Genomic DNA, 8,472 nt, shown 5'->3' with positions numbered 1-8,472 from the left:
GACACGAGTGGAAGTACCACTCCAACAAAGCCGCAAGCCATGAAGGAGGGTGATCATTTGTAAGGAGGGTGATCATGAAACTAAGTGTTGGGCATACTTGATACGAGTTCACCAACTTCGGAAGATCATCAAAAAGGTCCTCAAGGACATTGCTCAAAAGAAGGATGCTAGACCGCACACCCCTTGAGGAAATAGCATGGCGACTACAAGAACTAGAAGAAGCTGAAGGTGATGTGCAAGCTCTCCAACTGTTGACATTTGTCATGGCATTCTTGTTTGCCTTGATGAACAACCTCATGCAGCGCCGCGTCTCTAACCCTCGCTTGTAAATATGGATGTGATATCATGAGGGTTGGTCCTTTTAAGATTGTCTATGTGCTATTCTATGTTGAAGATTCTTCTCGTGTAGTATTTCACAATACACGAGTCACACCCTACCCTACCTATGTGTGCTTTGTGGATGTATCTTCACCCGATTTTCAGTTCAAGCTTCCTCTTTCTATTGTTTGTCCATAGATAAGCCTCGTCTTGTCTCTCTCTTTTCCATCTTCCAAGCATGGTTGACATTCCCATGTTTTGTGGATGGGTGGAAGAAAATCCAAATGAGTATCTTGTGGCCTTCAAGCGCCGTTGTGTTTCTCTCAACTTTCTTACTAAAGACAGATGGCTATTAGTTCTTCCCACATTTCTAGAGGGTTTGGCTCAAGTGTGGTATGAGAAGCAGGCCGAAGACATTCGCCAAAGCTAGCCAAGGTTGACAGCAGCGATGATTGAGTATTTCGGCAAAGAAGAGGAGCCAAAGAATGTGTACCTGTAGGTGGCAAACTTGAAGCAGTCAAAAGGTGAGATGACGCATCGATATGTGGATCGAGCGATCGTGATCTTGGACCACCGTTTAATCGCCACACAGGAGGACAATGCCGGATTTCGAGCTGGAATGACTCAGCATGTGCTGGGCTACCTTGTAGCAAGAGTAAGTGATGAATTCTGCCTCAAGCTTAAATGGGAGAATCCAGAAACTATGGTGCTAGCACATGAGATTGCTCAAAAGTTTGATAAAGTTCAGTCTAACCCCGCTTCAAAGAAGACGATTGTCCCTCCGCAACCCCCTCAATTCTTGCAACAACAACCTGGGGGGTCTAACTCAGGGGCATACCCCCCCTCATCAGGGATGTATCCACCGCCTCCACCTCAAATGTATGGTCCTCCCTTAGATGCTTACCCTCAACAAGGTGTATATTCTCACCCTCTGACTCAAAGATTTCCCCAACCTCACCCACGAGCCCCCCTCCTTTCTACTCTTTCGGCCCCTCCAGCTAAAGAGGCCCCCCCTGCAATAGAACCTGGAGTCAATGACCTAGCCAAGTGAGAGTGCTCTCAACGGAAGCAAGAACGGAAGAGGGAGAGAGAGAAACAAAGAGCCACATAAGTTTTAGTGGGTGCAAAACCACCCTAATCTTCTTTTTCATTCATTTATATATGTGTTTGAGTATTGTACATAACCGGGGTAAAGGCACAGTGACCTTTAACCCCCACAACCTCCCACTTAAAGGACAATGTGCCTTTAAGGGAGAACAACCAGTGAGCATACTATCCAATGCCCATCAATACACGATAATACTCAAACCGCTGACTAGGTAGACTCTTCGTCAGCATATCTGCAGGATTATCATCTGTATGAACCTTGACAAGCTCTATGCACTTGTCCTCAAGTACCTCCCTGATGAAATGGTACCTGACCTCAATGTGTTTGGTCTTTGCATGAAAGACCGGATTCCGTGCCAGCTGAATAGCACTCATGGAATCACTATGCAATGTCGGTACACCTGTATGAATCCCCGAATCTCCCACTAGCTGATCAAGCCATATAGCCTTCTTGCAACCCTCTATGGCTGCAACATACTCAGCCTCTGTGGTAGACAAAGCAACGCACTTCTGTGCGCGAGACATCCACGACACTGCACCACCTGCAAAGGTGAACACATAACCAGAAGTGGATCTCCTACTATCCACATGCCCTGCATAGTCTGAATCTGTGCACCCAAGTACACGCATGTCCCCTCTACCAAAGCAGATGCACATCTCCTTGGTACCCCTCATGTACCTCATGATGCACTTAACTGCCTCCCAATGCCTCTTTCTTGGATTAGCCATATACCGGCTAACAACTCCCACTGCAAATGCAATGTCTGGTCTAGTAGCTATCATAGCATACATAAGACTCCCAACTGCTGATGCATAAGGAACCTTGGTCATCATGGCCCTTTCCTCATTTGATTTGGGACTATCTGTATGACTCAGTTTCACATATGGAGGCAATGGAGTACTCACTGCCTTCCCCCCCTCCATATTGAAACGCTGCAATACTTTTGTAACATACTCTTTTTGTGAAAGCCAAAGGAGTTTCCTACTCCGATCACACGTGATGCGCATACCAAGAATATGACATGCAAGTCCCAAATCTGTCATATCAAAGGCCTCATGCAACTTGGCCTTTAATGCATCTAGCTCATAAGTATTCTTGCTAGCCAATAGCATATCATCCACATATAGAGCTAGGATTATCAGGCTACTATCCTTAGCCCTTTTAGTGTAGAGGCATGATCAATTTCACTCCTTCTAAAACCCTGGGACCGAATGAAAGCATCAAACTTCTGATACCATTCTCTAGGCGCTTGCTTAAGACCATAGAGACTCTTCTTTAGCTTGCAAACTAAATGGTCTTTGCCCTTTTCTTCAAAGCCTTCCGGCTGCACCATGTAAATTTCCTCATGCAGATCCCCGTGCAAGAAAGCTGTCTTGACATCCATCTGCATAAGCTCCATATCCTCAGATGCCACTAGTCCAAGCATGCATCTAAGTTGGTCATCTTCACAACTGGAGAGAATATCTCATCAAAGTCCACACCCTTTTCTTGCTTGAACCCTTTAGCGACCAAACGGGCCTTGTACCTAGGCACATCATCACCTGTGACCTTCATTTTGTAGACCCATTTACATGGCAATGCTTTCTTTCCATGTGGCAAAGAAACCAAGTCCCAAGTCTTATTCTTCATAAGTGAACTCATCTCTGATTGCATAGCATACTCCCACTTGCGTTGATCCTCGCGCATCATAGCCTCTCTGTAGCAAGAAGGCTCCCCGCAATCAGTAAGCATCACATAGTCTACCCCTAGAATAAACTTATCAGGCGATCTAGACACTCTAGAAGATCTTCTCAAGGGCATTTCAGCTTGCTGTCCCACCTTCATATCAGCCACATTTGGCTCATCATTTCCACCAATAGATGATCCATCATCTACCCTTGATTGTATACCTGTGGGAGTACTTGGTGGTACCATTTCTTGCACATTTGGTGCATGGACAGCTTGCTGTCTATCAACATATGCAGGTGGATTCACATCCTGGAAAGTGATTCTCCTCGTTTCCACATCCCTCATGGGTGCCTTATGCATCTTCTTCTCATTGAAGACCACATCATGGCTGCGTATGATCTTCTTTGCTTCTGGATCCCAGAGACGATAGCCCATCTCTCCACTTTCACCATAACCCAAAAAGATGCATTTCCTAGACTTAGGATCTAGCTTTTTTCGAAGCTCTTTTGGCACATGTGCATATGCCTCACACGCAAATATATGCAAATGAGAGTAAGAGGGCTTCTTGCCACTCCATGCCTCTTTAGGAATACCACCATCCAAACTCTTACTAGGTGATCTATTGATCACATGCACTGCAGTCTTCATTGCCTCAGCCCAAAAACCAGCAGAAAGACTTGCATTGGAAAGCATGCATTGCAACCTTTCTTGAATGGTATGGTTCATCTTTTCTGCAACTGAATTTTGCTCTGGAGTACGAGGGGATGTGAGCTCCCTCTTAATCCCACGTGTATCACAGAAATGCTGAAAGTCATGAGAGAGGTACTCTCCACCATTGTCAGTCCGAAGCATTCTACCTGACTGATTCTCAACCAAGGCCAGCCATTTCTGAAATACCTGGAACACATCACTCTTCCGAGCTATAGCATAAGCCCACACTTTCCTAGTTGCATCATCAATGAATGTTACATAGTATTCAGCCCCGCCTAATGACCGTGTAGGCATGGGACCACATATGTCTGAATGCACCAAATCAAGCTTTTCAAAATCTTTCTTTCCCCTTCTTTTATGGGCTGATTTAGTCTGCTTCCCATAGAGACAATGCTCACAAAATTCAAAATCAGAGAAACTCAAATGCAGTACATAACCCAAACGGCATAAGAGTTTCATTCCATTCTGGCTCATGTGCCCCAACCTGCAATGCCACAAAGAAGTGCTTGGCTGCTCAGTTATTGCAACAACATGATCAAATACCCCTGATACATGTAAGGGATACAAAGTCCCACACTTGGCACCCCTGGCCAAAAGCATAGAGCCCTTCTGAATTTTCCAACTCTGAAAGCCAAAAGTGGTGTGAAAACTAGCATCATCTAGCTAACCCATTGAAATAAGACTCTTGGTCAGCTTAGGCACATGTCTCACATGTTTCAAAACAAATGCAGACCCATTTGCAAAATAAAACTTTATGTCACCTGCTCCCACTATGTCACATGCATAGTCATTTCCAAGATGCACACAATCTGTCTTTCCACTGTTATAAGTGGAGAACCATTCCCTATGGGGAGTAACATGGAATGAAGCACCAGAATCCAAAATCCAATCCTAGGAATATGCATCATCTGAAGTGGTAAGCAACTCTGCAGATAAACTAGACATGAAGAGAACGTCATTGTCACTATCATGTGTGACTGCATTGATCTCCTCGATCTTCACTTTTCCTTTGTCCTCCCTTGGACTCTCTTCCTTTTGATTTGCACCCCAATTTGCATTCTTTTTCTTATCCTTTTGCTCTCTTTTCAGCTTGTAGCAATCCTTTTTCATATGGCCCTTCTTGCCATAGTGGTAACACTCAATGTTCCGTGCCCTGGATTTGCTACGAGACTTCCCTCTTTCTTGGGACTTCCCCCTAAATTGTGATCTGCCCCTTTGCACATTTAAGGCTGCATCCTGCTTGTTGCCGTCCATAGACTTCTGTCTAATCTCCTCGGCCAACAAGCTACCCACAACATCATCAAATTTCAGTACTCCACTAGGTGCAGAGTTACTGACAGCTGTACAGAAGGTATCCCATGAGGATGGCAATGAACATAAGAGAAATATTGCCTTAGTCTCCACATCAAAATTCATCTTCTGAGCCTGAAGCTGGCTGAAAATAATATTGAATTCATTCAAGTGAGAAGCAATGGAGACCCCTTCCTTCATCTGCAGCTCAAACAACCTCTTCATGAGGTAAACTTTATTAGAGGCAGTTTCCTTTTCATAAGTGGCACACAGTTTCTTCCACAAATCTTCTGTAGTCTGCTCATTTACTACTGTGAAATAAACTGACTCTGCAAGATGAAGTCTAATAGTAGACTTTGCTAATGCATCCAACTCATTCCAATCATCCTCAGACATATTTGCAGGCTTAGCTTCAATCCCTGCCAAGGGTTTAATCTGCTTCTTTTGAATAAGCACATCCCTTATCTGTTCTTTCCACAAAGAAAAGTTTGTCCCATCAAACTTTTTAATGCTAAAAAACTCCTTTTCAGACATGGAAGAGGATGCCATGATGCAAGTAAAGCAAAATCCCAAATGCTAGTGCCTGTAAGAGAGAATCACACCAAATACTAGGTACACCCAAATGTGTATGCCACAATAGAGTGAAATATCACCAAAACTCAAAGCTCAAAGCATCAAAAGATGCATCTGACTCATGTGCATATACTATGCATCCATATGAGCAAATCTGGCCCAAAAGAAAATGCCAATAAGTGCCAAATGACTCAAGCATAAACACCGTCCACTGGCATATGCATCAATAATATCTCATCCAAGAGAGCATAGCACTATCAGTGCATCACCTGCAATGTGTCAAAGCTGTCCCTCAGCATAAAATAGCATCCATGTGCAAAGCGTCCATAAAAAATAGCATCCCACAAGGTAATTTGGGCCTATCAGCACATCTAATAAGGACCGTAATGCATCCAAATGGCCTATAAATCATCCACTGCAACCTAATGCATACCACGAATGAGTGCACACTGCTCAAACTGCAACGAGAGTGATCTGCATAAGGTATGCTCAAGAAATCATAGTCCCACGGTAATGACTGCTACTGAAAATAGAACCTGAGATGCCTCAAAACATTAGCACCATTGCATAATCGAAATCAGCAAGAAAATCTGCAAATATCTCTCTTCTGCCAGAACTCCAAAATCCCAACCGATGAGTCAGAAATGGGAGTCAACACTTATCCACTGCCATGTCAAGGGTGAATCTTCTAAGTGAATCTGGCACTGAGGATTCTGATATAGAGATCCTTGACCTCGGGAAAAGAAGTCGTACCACCTCCGACCCCTCTCCAAACTATGGACCGGGCTACCTCAAGAAGAAGGTGTCCTTCTCAGAGCCCTCGCATGTTGAGATGGCAGACCCATCAACCGAGAGGACTAAAAGATCCCGCAGGAGTAAGTGATCACCCTCAGATTTTCCCATCGGCTCGGGGCAAGAAGACTATTCGGTCGTTCAGGACCTCCCTCGTCGTTCTTTGAGCATCATGCTCCCTCAACTAATAGCATTAAGCCCTAAGGTGAGACGTGAGCTGCAGCAAGGGCTCTCAACAAGGAGGAACAAGAAAAAGGGAAAGGTAAGAGAGGTATCTTCTATCTTTGAAGAAATTGATCGACACCCACATACAGTCGATATCATAGATAATTGCCGTGTGAAAAATGTGTGTGTTGATGGGGGAGCTGCATGTAATATCATGGTGCCCCGAATCATGAAGAAATTGAATTTGAAATGTACAAGGCATTCCTCCACTTGAATCAAGGTAGCGACGACTCACCACCTTGGGAGTCATTGAGGATTTGCCCATCACTGTCAATGGGTTGACCACCACTGTCAATTTCTATGTAGTGGACATTGAAGATGCAGGCAGGAGTTACGCAGCCATACTCGAGAGACCATGGTTGAGAAAGAGTGATGCAGCCAGCTATTGGAAGACAGGACAGATGTCTTTTGGTGCTTCTAAGGAGAAGATCCTGGTGCAACCCGGTGCCACGGAACCAGAAGAAGAAGAGGAGCAAGACAGTGATACTCTCTCATCCTCGGTGTCTGAATCAATGGAAGAATCAGACGGGGGGGAGGAGTTCTCAGAGGAGGAAGTTTACATGATGGGGGTGTCTCCGACCCCGCCACCTGCAGAAAAGGTAACAGCTAGTCCTCAACAACTTGAATCTACGCTTTCCCCAGACCTCACTCCAAGTGAGAAAGACGAGTTCCTAGAAATGTTCAAAGATTTCCCTGACCTTTTCGCAACTAGCTACTGCCACCTTCGCCATGTGACTGCCATAGAGCACAAGATAGAGCTGAAGCCTGATGCGAAGCCTGTGGCTCAGAAGTATCGGAGATTAGGACCCCTGCAAACCGATGCTTTGTGCTCAGAGTTGCAGAAACTTATAGAAGCTGGGTTTATTGTTCCAGTTCATAATACTGAATGGGTTTCACCAGTGGTAGTCACCCCAAAGAAAAACAACAAGTGGCGGGTCTATATCGATTATAAGAAACTCAATGCAGCCACCAAGAGGGATCATCATCCTTTGCCCTTTCAAGACCTCATTCTTGAGAAGGTAAGTGGTCATGAGATGTATACTTTCTGTGATGGTTACTTTGGGTTTTATCAAATCTGAATTGCCGAAGAAGATGTGCTTAAAACCACATTTGCCACACCCTAGGGGACATTTGCATTCAAAGTAATGCCATTTGGCCTCACCAATGCTCCTGCTACCTTTCAAAGGTTTATGTAGATGGTGTTTGCTCCTTATTTGGGGGATTTCTTGGAGGTGTTTTTAGATGATTTTTGTATATTCTCATCACGTAAGGAGCACGTCATGAAGGTTAGGTTGGCCTTCCAAAGGGTCAATGATGTGAATGGCAGTCTCAACCCAGAGAAATGCACTATTGGAGCCACTCAAGGGAGGTTACTGGGACATATTGTCTCATCCGAGGGCATCAAGCCTGACCCCGAGAAGGTAGAAGCCTTCCTCAAGCTCTCCCCGCCAACAACCAAATGTCAGGTATGCTCATTTATCAATCTAGTAGGATACTATCGCCGCTTCATTGATCAATATGCTGCTTTGACATGACGCATGACTATGCTATTAAAAGATGGGGTTGATTTCTCTTGGGATGAGGATTGTGATCATGGGTTTGCACAAATCAAGAATGCTCTGGCTTCAGAACCCATTCTACGCAATCCAGATTGGTCAAAGGCTTTCTATATCAATCCTGGGTTTGGTGAGCACACTCTAGCAGGTATTCTTCTCCAACAAGGGGAGGATCGGTTCATGTATCCCGTTTGATTTGCTTCTCGACAATTGCTTGACACTGAGCGACGC

The sequence above is a fragment of the Dipteris shenzhenensis genome, chromosome 9, assembly GCF_047967505.1.
Source record: "Dipteris shenzhenensis isolate YYH24624 ecotype China chromosome 9, Dip_SZ_1.0, whole genome shotgun sequence".
In the NCBI taxonomy this organism is placed as follows: Eukaryota; Viridiplantae; Streptophyta; class Polypodiopsida; order Gleicheniales; family Dipteridaceae; genus Dipteris; species Dipteris shenzhenensis.
The sequence above is the reverse complement of the archived record's forward strand: the minus strand, read 5'-3'. Positions refer to the sequence as shown.